Below are 13,807 nucleotides of genomic sequence, written 5' to 3'. Positions count from 1 at the left end.
GCAGACAAACACACATGCTTGGACTTTAGTCTGACTGCACTCTCACTGGTGGCTGCTCTGTGGAGAGAGTCGCTGGTTGGAGCTGGAGCGGCTGGGATGGGAGGGGGAGGATAACAGAGGAGGAGGAGGGGGAACAGCCAGGATTGGAGTCCCACACAGGGGAGCTAGCCAGTGGAAAAAAAGCTGTGTTCATTTCAGTGCGCCTCTCTGTTAAGAGGGCGCTCTGCTCTCTGTGGCTGGCTCTGTTTTCAGATGACTTCCAGAGTGTTTGCAGGCACAGGCCTTTATGTGCTCTCTGCTCTTTCTGTGCTCGCTCTTTCTTTATTCAGTCTTTGTTTATCAGGACTGTTTTGTTAGGAGCTGGTTGAGGAGTAGACCTGGCAGGAGAACGGTAGAACTGGATTTGAACTAAAGAATAAGAAAGAAGGGGAAGAAGAGAAGAGAACAAACATAGAAAAGAGAAATGCAGAGAGAAGAGATGAGTTTGGAACACGTGTGTCTTCCATCTTAAGAGGAGAGAAATCTGAGGAACAAACGTCATTGGAAAGACAGAGAGCGACTGAAAGGTACAACCTGCAAAGAACAAGGTAGGAAGTGCATTGGAACTGTGGAGACTATTTTCATTTCCTTCAGAAAATTCATTTATCTGAGAAAAGTTTAAAATGATGTTCAAATGTGTTCCTCGTATTCACGTGTGTACAGTCTCTACGGTTACTTGTGTATGGACATTTCTATGTTAAAGTGTGTGTGTGTGTGTGGGTGTGTGTGTGTGTGTGTGTGTGCGTGTGTGTGGGTGTGTGTGTGTTGGAAAGGCTCAGCTGCATTGCTCTCTTTCTCCCAGGGCATGTCTGTGTCTCTTTGTGGTCAGACGTTCAGACGTCTCACACGTCCAGAAATAGAAACACACACACACACACACACACACACACACACACACACACACACACACACACACACACACACACACACACACACACACACACACACACACACACACACACACACACACACACACACACACACACACACACACACACACACACACACACACACACACACACACACACACACACACACGGGAGAAGCAGCAGGCAGAGGACACAGCACCACTGTCTCTCGAGTCAGTCCACACTGTACTGAGTGAAATCCAGGGAAGAAACCCTCAGGGAAGATTTTGGTTGGACAACATAATTGCCTGCCGGGTGAGAGAACACCGGCATTGTCTCCAAAGACAGTTTTTAACAGACACACAAATACATTCAATTAGATGACTATTAGATAGAAATAACATTTGGCAGTCCATAAGGCTAGTATTGATATATTCAAATGTTATTCATATTTTATAATATTGTGTTGATATTGTTTTTTCATATTATTATTGTGGTGCCTTGGTATTTCACAGAAGTTCAGGGGGTTTATGAACTCCTTGGTCTTGTTTTCAGTCAGCACCAGCCATAAATTATGGTGCAAGGATGTGAGATGACGTAAGCATGAATACATTCCTTAGTCTTGCTCTAGGCTTTTTGGTGGCTGAGAAGTCATCAATCTCGAAACAAATGTTTTTTATTATGATATTATTTTATTGCTTTAATAACTAATAATTAGGATACACTATATGACCAAAAGTATGTGGACACCTGCTCGTCAAACATCTAATTCCACAATTATGAAATCATGTGTATTCATATGGAGTTGGACCCACCTTAGCTGCTATAACAGCCTCCACTCTCCTGGGAAGGCTTTCCACTAGATGTTGGAACATTGCTGCGGGGACTTGCTTCCATTCAGCCACAAAAGCATTAGTGAGGTCGGGCACTGATGTTGGGCGATTAGGCCTGGCTCGCAGTTGGCGTTCCAATTCATCCCAAAGGTGTGCGATGGGGTTGAGGTCAGGGCACGACAAACGATTTCTATATGGACCTCGTTTTGTGCACGGGGCAGTGTCATGCTGAAACAGGAAAGGGCCTTCCCCAAACTGTTGCCACAAAGTTAGAAGCACAGAATCGTATAGAATCTCATTGTATGCTGTAGAATTAAGATTTCCCTTCACTGGAACTAAGGGGCCTAGGCCGAACCATGAAAAAGAGGCCCAGACCATTATTCCTCCTCCACCAAACTTTACAGTTGGCCTCTATGCATTCGGGTAGGTAGCGTTCCTCTGGCATCCTCCAAACCCAGATTCGTGGTGAAGCGTGATTCTTCACTCCAGAGAACATGTTTCCACTGCTCCAGAGTCCAATGGCGGCCAGCTTTATACTTCTCCAACTGACGCTTGGCATAGCGCATGGTGATCTTAGGCTTGTGAGTGGCTGCTCGGCCATGGAAACCCATTTCATGAAGCGCCCAACAAACAGTTATTGTGCTGACGTTGCTTCCAAAGGCAGTTTGGAACTCGGTAGTGAGTGTTGCAACTGAGGACAGGCAAATTTTACATGCTATGCGCTTCAGCACTCGACGGTCCTGTTCTGTGAGCTTGCATGGCCTACCACTTCGCGGCTGAGCCGTTGTTGCTCCTACACGTTTCCACTTCACAATAACAGCACTTACAGTTGACCGGGGCAGCAATAGTAGGGATGAAATTTGACGAACTGCCTTGTTGGAAAGGTGGCATCCTATGACGGTGCCACGTAGAAAGTCACTGAGCTCCTCAGTAAAGCCATTCTACTGCCAATGTTTGTCTATGGAGATGGCATTGCTGTGTGCTCGATTTTATATACCTGTCAGCAACGGGTGTGTCTGAAATAGCCAAATCGACACATTGAAGGGGTGTCCACATACTTTTGCATATACAGTGTATGACGTATAATCTGTAACTGGGATGTTGGGCTAGCTAGTGTCACTGGAAGATAACTGTAAAGGTAGTGTATATACACTGAGTGTACAAAACATTAGGAACACGTTCCTGATATTGTGTTGCTCCCCCTTTTGCCCTCGGAACAGCCTAAATTCTTTCCGGACATGGACTCTACAAGGTTTTCCACAGGGTTGCTTGCCCATGTAGACTCCAATGCTTCCCATGTCTGACGCCTACTACCATACTCAGTTCAAAGGCACTTAAATATTTTGTCTTGTCCATTCACCCTCTGAATGGTACATACAAATCCTTCTTTAACCTTTAATCGACACTGATTTGAAGTGGATTTAACAAGTGACATTAATAATGGATCATAGCTTTCACCTGGATTCACCTGGTCAGTCGATGTCATGGAAATAGCAGGTGTTACATACACTCAGTGTATATGGGTTTTTCTAAAGAAGTTGTCAAATTTATTTACATCTAATTATTTACATTCTAGTTAATTCCAAGGCAATAACAAACATAATGTTACATTAACAGTAAAGTCATTGTTTATATACCCATTTTTATTGAGAGGTGGCTGTCCCACACCCTGACTTAAAAATGTATTTTTGGAAATAAAGTTAAAAAAATGTAACACTATTATTTCTGTACAACACCTTGAGTTGTTATATGATTACATTTGAAGATACTGATCTGATTAGTAGTTGTGTTTGTTTTCAAACATCTTTCACTGATTCATGCTGTCCCACCTTTTGCTGTCAGTACCAAAACACACATTAAAAGACTATGAAATGAATCTGCCTTACGCCACACCCCTAGAAATATCACCAGGTGATGGGATGCACCCTGTAGCAACTGATAATGTAATAATTAAATGATAATGCCCAAGAAGCTGGTGTTAGGAGGATGTACTGGTATGGCAAACTGTGCCAATATATCCTCCAAACACCAGCTTTGAGGATATTATCACTTTTATACAACGGGTTACCAACATATTCAAATAATGATTGACATATTTTCATTAAAAACGTTATTCTGATTAATTTATTCATACGATTTCATCCTTTCACAAGATTATAGTCCTGACACAAATCTAGGGTTGCTACCTAAGCTTGCTTGTTGTTCGTTCTATCGTTTTGGTTGCCAGAGACGACCCAGTTCTTGTCTTTGGATTCTAAATTTATGGACGTGACCCAGTCGTTCGTTCTAAATGTTCCATTACCATGATGGTTGGCAACGTTCTTATCCTTTGCTTGCTAGCTTGCCAATTTCGACTAACACAGTCATGTTAAACAGTGCAGCCAGAATAACAGGAAAGTAGCTGCGTTACCATTTGTTTAAGCTGTTTCTAGTGATTTTTTGGGGATACATTCATAACAAGGAGCTAATGATGTGCGATTTCGCTTGGCATAGGAAATGTGCTCTCTCGCCAGGACACTGTTCAGAGGAGCTAGCCAACTGCACAGCTAAAACAATCACTTCAAACTGAAGCTGTAACGACAGCAAACGATCTGCATTTTGTGTTTTTGTATTGTTATTTCTTTGCATATATCCTTACAAATTATGCTGATTCATGATTTCAACTGGCCCAGAAAAGCTGCCTGTCTGTCTCGTTCAAATCCCTACCCCGACACGTTCATTACTGTGGGACAACTGGAGATTGAATTTCAGTGTTGAAACAATGATGCAATGTTAGAGAGACAAACAGCAAGGTTTATACAAATCTCAGCTGTAGAAAACCAATTGCTAGTTTAAAAGAAATTGGAGATTATATCTAGGTGCTTTTCACAGTGGATATAACGTTTATAAATCGCCTGGCTGGATTGACGAGACAGTAGATTGTGCAGTGAGATGGAGTAGAGTAACGTAATAACGTTTTTGCACATAATGAAATAATGATAATAACATCATGCATTGATTATTGCATTTTATGCAATGGGTGGGTCTAATCCTGAATGCTGATTGGTTAAAAGCGCATTCCAGCCGGTGTCTATTCCACAACTTACCCCAGGCTAAATCTATGACCTTAAAATGCCTATTTACTCTGTTCCATCTGTCTTATCAGCCCAGCCAGGCAAGTTATAAACGATCTCTACTATAAAAAGCATCTAGACATTATTTCAAATGTATTTTATACTAACATTTAGTTTTCAATAGCGGAGATTTGTATAAACCTTGCTATCTGTTTCTTCGACATTTGCAACATTGTTTCAATATTCAAATTCGATCTCCAGCTGTCCCATAGTAATGAACATGTAGGGGTCGGGAGTCTGGACGAGACAGACATCATGGGCTCTGCACTGTTTGACGTGACTGTAAGTTAGACGCAGTTGGCTAGCTAGCAAGCAAGGGCTAAGAATGTTGCCAGCCAGTATGGCAATGGAACATTTAGAACAAACGACTTGGTCGAGTCCATAGATACAGAACAAAATCTGTAGATGCTCTACAGATGGTCCTATTATCACCAAACTATCTATCTGTTGATAAGCCACTGCTTGCTAAGGTTACAGTTAGGGTTCGGTTTAGAATAAGGGTAATGGTTAAGGTTAGGGTTAGGTCTAGGGTTAGGTTAAGGGTTAGAGTTAGTAGATAGTCTGTTGAAATGTTTTCGATAGTCTGTAGAGCATCTACAGATGGACTATTCAAATAAAGTGTTACCCACAATTGACCCCACAATACATGCCCACAACCCCAGTCAGTCAGTGAATCAGTAAGTCTGTCTGTCTGTGTAAATGAGGGAAATGAGAGAGATGGTGTGTGTGTCTGTTTGTCTGTTTGTGCACGCACCATTTTTTTGCAAACTACTACTAAAATCTCAACTGATATGCAATGTTTTTATAGATATAACACTGCAAAGAAAAATGTGTCGTTAGGATGGAAAAGTAATGAAATGGTTGCCTAAAATGGTAAGGACGTTGTGTCATGTTCCCCTTGAGGTTTCGTCTAGTTCCCGGTTTGTCAGGGGGATGTCCCGAGGAAATGTTTAGGATGTCCTTGGGACGTTGTGTCATGTTCCCCTTGAGGTTTCGTCTAGTTCCCGGTTTGTCAGGGGGATGTCCCAGAGGAAATGTTTAGGATGTCCTTGGGACGTTGTGTCATGGTTCCCTGGAGGTTTTGTCTAGTTCACGGTTTGTCCCACAGGTTTTGTCTAGTTTCCAGTTTGTCACACAGATCTTTGCCCCCGAGGTCGTTTTTTAAGACTTTCTTGGGACATTGTTTCATGGTCCCCTGGTAGTTTTGTCTAGTTCCCGGTTTGTCCCATGGACGTCACCTGATATTTGACACCTGATGGTCGCAGAAAAATGTTCACCCCCCCACACGCCTAGTTTCATTACACATCACCACTCTTTACTGTTGCCAAGGCCCTGATTGGTGAACCACTGATACATTCACATCTTTTTGTCTTTTTGCAATGTTAGAGGCACACACACACACACACACACACACACACACACACACACACACACACACACACACACACACACACACACACACACACACACACACACACACACACACACACACACACACACACACACACACACACACACACAGTGCTTTTAAGATACAGTACTTACATATTTGACACACTTTTATATACATGATAACATTGTGTATGTTTAAATATACAGAAACTATTATTCAACATGTCCTCAGCTGGGATTTGACCTCACAACCTCTTGGTTCACAGCATTCTGACCTTCCTGCTACACATTGGGATCCAGGGTGACTTCTTACCTGATGTTATTATTACTAGCCATTGCATTACAGGCACTATATCACTGAATTCAAGATAGAACCACTATTACCATGCATCAAGTGGGTCCAAAAAAATAACAAAACTCTGCAAAAAAGAGTTTTCAAAGATAATTCATAAAAATCCAAATAACTTCACAGATCTTCATTGTAAAGGGTTTAAACACTGTTTCCCATGCTTGTTGAATGAACCATAAACAATTAATGAACATGCACCTGTGGAACGGTCGTTAAGACACTAACAGCTTACAGACGGTAGGCAATTAAGGTCACAGTTATGAAAACTTAGGACACTAAAGAGGCCTTTCTAGTGACTCTGAAATACACAGAAAGCAAGATGCCCAGGGTCCCTGCTCATCTGCGTGAACGTGCCTTAGGCATGCTGCAAGGAGGCATGAGGACTGCAGATGTGGCCAGGGCAATAAATTGCAATGTCTGTACTGTGAGATGCATAAGACAGCGATACAGGGAGACAGGATGGACAGCTGATCATCATCGCAGTGGCAAACCACGTGTAACAACACCTGCACAGAATCGGTACATCCGAGCATCACACCTGCGGGACAGGTACAGGATGGCAACAACAACTGCCCGAGTTACACCAGGAATGCACAATCCCTCTATCAGCGCTCAGACTGTCCGCAATAGGCTGAGAGAGGCTGGACTGAGGGCTTGTAGGCCTGTTGTAAGGCAGGTCCTCACCAGACATCACCGGCAACAACGTCGCCTATGGGCACAAACCCACCATCGATGGACCAGACAGGACTGGCAAAAAGTGCTTTTCACTGACGAGTCGCGGTTTTGACTCACCAGGGGTGATTGTCGGATTCGCGTTTATCGTTGAAGGAATGAGCGTTACACCGAGGCCTGTACTCTGGAGCGGGATCGATTTGGAGGTGGAGGGTCCGTCATGGTCTGGGGCGGTGTGTCACAGCATCATCGGACTGAGCTTGTTGTGATTGCAGGCGATCTCAACGATCTCAAACTTAGGACACTAAAGAGGCCTTTCTAGTGACTCTGAAATACACAGAAAGCAAGATGCCCAGGGTCCCTGCTCATCTGCGTGAACGTGCCTTAGGCATGCTGCAAGGAGGCATGAGGACTGCAGATGTGGCCAGGGCAATAAATTGCAATGTCTGTACTGTGAGATGCATAAGACAGCGATACAGGGAGACAGGATGGACAGCTGATCATCATCGCAGTGGCAAACCACGTGTAACAACACCTGCACAGAATCGGTACATCCGAGCATCACACCTGCGGGACAGGTACAGGATGGCAACAACAACTGCCCGAGTTACACCAGGAATGCACAATCCCTCTATCAGCGCTCAGACTGTCCGCAATAGGCTGAGAGAGGCTGGACTGAGGGCTTGTAGGCCTGTTGTAAGGCAGGTCCTCACCAGACATCACCGGCAACAACGTCGCTATGGGCACAAACCCACCATCGATGGACCAGACAGGACTGGCAAAAAGTGCTTTTCACTGACGAGTCGCTGTTTTGACTCACCAGGGGTGATTGTCGGATTCGCGTTTATCGTTGAAGGAATGAGCGTTACACCGAGGCCTGTACTCTGGAGCGGGATCGATTTGGAGGTGGAGGGTCCGTCATGGTCTGGGGCGGTGTGTCACAGCATCATCGGACTGAGCTTGTTGTGATTGCAGGCGATCTCAACGCTGTGTGTTACAGGGAAGACATCCTCCTCCCTCATGTGGTACCCTTCCTGCAGGCTTATGACCCTACAGCATGACAATGCCACCAGCCATACTGCTTGTTCTGTGCGTGATTTCCTGCAAGACAGAATGTTAGTGTTCTGTCATGGCCAGCGAAGATCCTGGATCTCAATCCCATTGAGCACATCTGGGACCTGTCGGATCGGAGGGTGAGGGCTAGGGCCATTCCCCACAGAAATGTCCGGGAACTTTCAGGTGCCTTGGTGGAAGAATGGGGTGACATCTCACAGCAAGAACAGGCACATCTGGTGCAGTCCATGAGGAGGAGATGCACTGCAGTACTTAATGCAGCTGGTGGCCACACCAGAAACTGACTGTTATTTTTGATTTTGACCCCCCCTTTGTTCAGGGACACATTATTCCACTTCTGTTTTGTCACCTGTCTGTGGAACTTGTTCAGTTTATGTCTCAGTTGTTGAATCTTGTTATGTTCATACAAATATTTATACATGTTAAGTTTACTGAAAATAAACACAGTTGACAGTGAGAGAACGTTTCTTTAGTTTAGTTTGCTAAATAACTAATGTATCATGGTAAATTTTTTGTGATTTTTATACCTGCAAACTATTTTTAGAGTTTAGTTAGCTAAATAACTAATGTATCATGGTTAATTTTTTGTGATTTTTATACCTCCAAACTATCTTTAGAGTTTAGTTAGCTAAATAACTAATGTATCATGGTTAATTTTTTGTGATTTTTATACCTGCAAATATTTTTAGAGTTTAGTTAGCTAATTAACTAATGTATCATGGTTAATTTTTTGTGATTTTTATACCTGCAAACAAGAGCCTGGCAGTATAATACCGAAATACCAGTAGCTACATAAATGCATAGGTACATGAGTAATAACGCAATTCATTCACTTACATGTCATGAGCAGGTCCATTCCATCCTCACATCCCATCCTGACTTGCCTAGTTAAATCAAATTTCAGTCAAAATAAAATAAAATAAAATTTCCGCCACAGAGTCGATGCGCGCCGCAATCCGAGGAGATATTGACATCAAGTCCAGGATCACTTCTTTCTCCTCCAGGATGTCTAACATTGTCATTCGCTTCCCCTTAGACTTACCATCATCAAATCTAGCTAGCTAGCAATGGGCATCGGCTATTTGGGCATGCACTGCCCTGAAGCGCACACACAAACTGGAGACAAAACGCGCAATTGCCCGGGCACAAGCCAGGCACACATTTAGTCATGTGCCTTGCACATTCTCTAGTAGCCTCATAGCATTTTAGAAAGTGTTGAGAATTTACATTGTAACTAACAATATGGCTTACAATATTATATGTCCCTATGCAAGTTGTCAGACAAAGAAGGAAAGGTTTTCCAACCCAGATGTTGTATTGTGTGTAGTAATGAGTAGTGAGCACAAAATAAACAAATTATGTTAATATATGCAAAATTGAAAATGTGGATGTTTTTGAGTTTACGAAAACACAACTATCTCTTGTCTCCGGAAATCGCTGGTTGGTGTGAAAGTGAAAGGGAAGAATAGGGATGTATATCCAGCTAATTTATGGCCCTGCTCCTACTAATACGGCTGGTGATAACCATCTTATGGCTCTGCTAGCAAGCCAAGCTACTATAAATGGGCCTGCCATCAGCTTTTGGGCACATTTTTATTTGTTCGAGTTTGTAATAATACAACTGGAACTTGAACTTGACCGCGAATTTGGGGCCTCGACGTCCCAATGCTGGAAGGCGGTGTTGAAAGGTTATATTGAGGAACACCTAACTTTACAAGACTCACACTACCATCGAGAGCATCCTGACTGGTTGCATCACTGCCTGGTATGGCAACTGCTCGGCGTCCGACCGCAAGGCACTACAGAGGGTCAGGACATCACTAGGGCCAAGCTTCCTGCCATCCAGGACCTCTATACCAGGTGGTGTCAGAGGAATGCCCTAAAAATTGTCAAAGACTCCAGCCACCCTAGTCATAGACTGTTCTCTCTGCTACCGCACAGCAAGCGGTACCGGAGCGCCAAGTTTAGGTCCAAGAGGCTTCTAAACAGCTTTTTTCCCCCAAGCCATAAGACTCCTGAATATCTAATCAAATGGCTACCCAGACTATTTGCATTTCCCCCCTCTTTTATGCCGCTGCTACTCTCTGTTATTATCTATGCATAGACACTTTAATAACTCTACCTACATGTACATATTACCTCAATTAACCGGTGCCCCCGCACATTGACTCTGTACCAGTACCCCCTGTATATCGTCTCGCTATTGTTATTTTACTGCTGCTCTTTAACTACTTGTTACTTATATTTCTTATTCTTATTTGTATTTTTTAAACTGCATGGTTGTTTAGGGGCTTGTAAGTAAGCGTTTCACCTGTTGTCTTCGGCGCATGTGACTAATCCTTTCGACAACAGCAATAATTACACATTCCAAGGGTACATCATGAGGTTGGAGTAAGATCTTTCAGATACAAAGGCCAAATTGACTGGAATAATTTACCTGTAGAAATCAGGGCATTAAAATAACACTATGAATTTTAGGGAAGCCCTTTTTCCAATGTTAAGAACAAACTTGTCTTTTTAACTAACAGAAACATCAACATGTAAAGATATTTGTAAATATGTATGTAAGCATATATTCTATACACTTAGTTTTATTAGTTGTGTTAGTAGTTGTAGCAGTAGTTTTTATTAGTTGTAAGCATATTAGTAGTTGTACATCAAAGAGGTTATTCTTTTCATGTATTTTTTAATTTGTATTATAATTATTATTTCATTGTTATTGTTATTAGAAACTAGTTGCCATATTATTCTTGTTACTAAGTATTATTATTATTATTTATTTGGACACTCCTGAAAACAAGATGGATCTCAAGAGATTCCGTCCTGCAAAATATCAAATAAATGAATACAACCAGTTTGGTGCACATTAAGAATATAGTGAGAAGTTACAAACATTCTTAGCTGAGAGTTGGCCAGGGATTCTAAACATTTGGAGAGGCAAGATCATTTGGGAATTGGACAGCAGTAATCTAAGTCAGAAGGATCTCCTCCTTTATGCATTCCAGATCTTATTGATAACACCAGAAACAATTGAAGTAACACATATATGTTAATAGCTCTGCAATAAACATCAATCTATAGCAAAGGACTTAGTACATTATTGACATCAAATGGTTGAAATGAAAGTAAGCGGGGGGAGTTTTGTTTAAATGATTTGACCACTTTCCAGAAGTTGGCTGGATTACCACCTCTATCCGATATAAAATTCAAAGAATATGTTGGTTTTTGTAACGATTGTCTTCTTCTTCTGATGAGGAATATGAAAGATTGGACCAAACTGCAGCGTGGTAAGTGTCCATGTTACTTTAATATAACAGAATACAAAAATAACAAAGTGAAATAACAACGAAAATTGAAACAGTCCTGAATGGTGAAACAAACACAAAAACAGGAAACAACTACCCACAAACACAGGTGGGAACAGGCTACCTAAGTATGGTTCTCAATCAGAGACAACGATAGACAGCTGCCTCTGATTGGGAACCATACCAGGCCAAACACATAGAAATACAAAAACAAGGATAACGTAGAACACCGGACATAGAATGCCCACCCCAAACTCACGCCCTGACCAACCAAAATAGAGACATAAAAAGGATCTCTAAGGTCAGGGTGTGACAGTTTTGCTGTTCTAAACAGAGATAAACATTTATTTCTCAAATGTCTGAAGAACTGCCAATAAGACGTAGATTTCACGATCGTTGTAATGATGAGACCAAGGTGCAGTGTGCATAGAGTTTCACATAATTTTAATAAAGAAAAACTCACTAAACAAAACAACAAAAGCACAAACGAAACGTGAAGCTACTGGAGTGCACAAAGGCAACTTACTGTGGACAAGATCCCACAACTAACAATGGGGAAAATGGCTACCTAAATATGATCCCCAATCAGAGACAGCTGTCAGGCCAACATAGACATACAAACACCTAGATGAACCACCCTAGTCACTATCACGCCCCAACCAACACAGAGAAAAACAGCTTACTATGGTCAGGGCGTGACCAGGCCTTAGCCCAAGATACATTTCTTTCCTGTAATTTCTCAGGCAATTTATGCATGAACCAAGGATTAGATCTATATTTTACCCTCAGCCTTTTGTACAGATGGGCATCATTACGAAGTCCCACATTTAGGGCTAAACATTCAAATTGCATAGGGACAGAGGTGATAATAGATAAAGAAACATTTAAGTTGCTCTCCACCTCCGCTAACTACACTACCGGTCAAATTTTTTAGAACACCTACTTATTCAAGGGTTTTTATTCATTTTTTAAAACAATTTTCTTATTGTAGAATAATAGTGAAGATATCAAAAAAATGTAATAACACATATCATATCATGTAGTAAGCAAAAATGTGTTAAACAAATCAAACTATATGTTATATTTGAGATTCTTCAAATAGCCACCCTTTGCCTTGATGACAGCTTTGCACACTCTTGACATTCTCTCAACCAGCTTCATGAGGTAGTCACCTGGAATGCATTTCAATTAACAGTTGTGCCTTCTTAAATGTTAATTTGTGGAATTTCATTCCTTCTTAATGCGTTTGAGCCAATCAGTTGTGTTGTGACAAGATAAGTGTGGTATACAGAAGATAGCCCTACTTGGTGAAAGACCAAGTCCAAATTATGGCAAGAACAGCTAAAATAAGCAAAGAGAAACGACAGCTTATCATTACTTTAAGACTTGAAGGTCAGTAAATACGGAACATTTCAAGAACTTTGAAAGTGCAGTCACAAAAACCATCAAGCGCTATGATGGAACTGGCTCTCATGAGGACCGCCACAGGAATGGAAGACCCAGAGTTACCTCTGCTGCAGAGGATAAGTTCATTAGAGTTACCAGCCTCAGAAATTGCAGCCCAAATAAATGCTTCACAGAGTTGAAGTAAAAGACACATCAACTGTTCAGAGGAGACTGTATGAATCAGGCCTTCATGGTCGAATTGCTGCAAAGAAACCACTACTAAAGGACACCAATAATAAGAAGAGACTTGCTTGGGCCAAGAAACACAAGCAATGGACATTATCCTGGTGGAAATTTGTCCTTTAGTCTGGAGTCCAAATTTAACATTTTTGGTTCCAACCGCTATGTCTTTGTGAGACGCAGTGTGGGTGAATGGATGATCTCTGCATGTGTGGTTTCCCACTGTAAAACATGGAGGAGGAGTTGTTATGGTGTGTGGGTGCTTTGCTGATGACACTGTGTGATTTCTTTAAAATTAAAGGCAACCACAGCATTCTACAGCGATACGCCTTCCCTTCTGGTTTGGGCTTAGTGGGACTATCATTCATTTCTTCAACAGGACAATGATACTAAACACACCTCCAGGCTGTGTAAGGGCTATTTGACCAAGAAGGAGAGTGATGGAGGGCTGTATCAGATGACTTGGCCTCCACAATCACCCAACCTCAACCCAATTGAGATGAGAAAAGCAGCCAACAAGTGCTTAGCATTAGTGGGAAATCCTTCAAGACTGTTG

At 42.1% G+C, this 13,807-nt stretch overlaps 1 long non-coding RNA gene across 2 annotated transcripts in view; it reads left to right on the top strand.

Moving 5' to 3' along the window:
* The first annotated feature begins 220 nt into the window (after window positions 1-220).
* The window catches only part of LOC139530453 (uncharacterized), a 123,764-nt gene continuing 110,177 nt past the window's right edge, over window positions 221-13,807 (top strand). For both annotated transcript variants that reach the window (XR_011666035.1, XR_011666034.1), the window contains exon 1: window positions 221-587. This is a non-coding gene — a long non-coding RNA (uncharacterized lncRNA). The remainder of the gene's footprint in view (window positions 588-13,807) is intronic.

Source organism: Salvelinus alpinus, chromosome 9 (genome assembly GCF_045679555.1).
Source record: "Salvelinus alpinus chromosome 9, SLU_Salpinus.1, whole genome shotgun sequence".
NCBI lineage: Eukaryota > Metazoa > Chordata > Actinopteri > Salmoniformes > Salmonidae > Salvelinus > Salvelinus alpinus.
The sequence above is the reverse complement of the archived record's forward strand: the minus strand, read 5'-3'. Positions and strand labels throughout refer to the sequence as shown.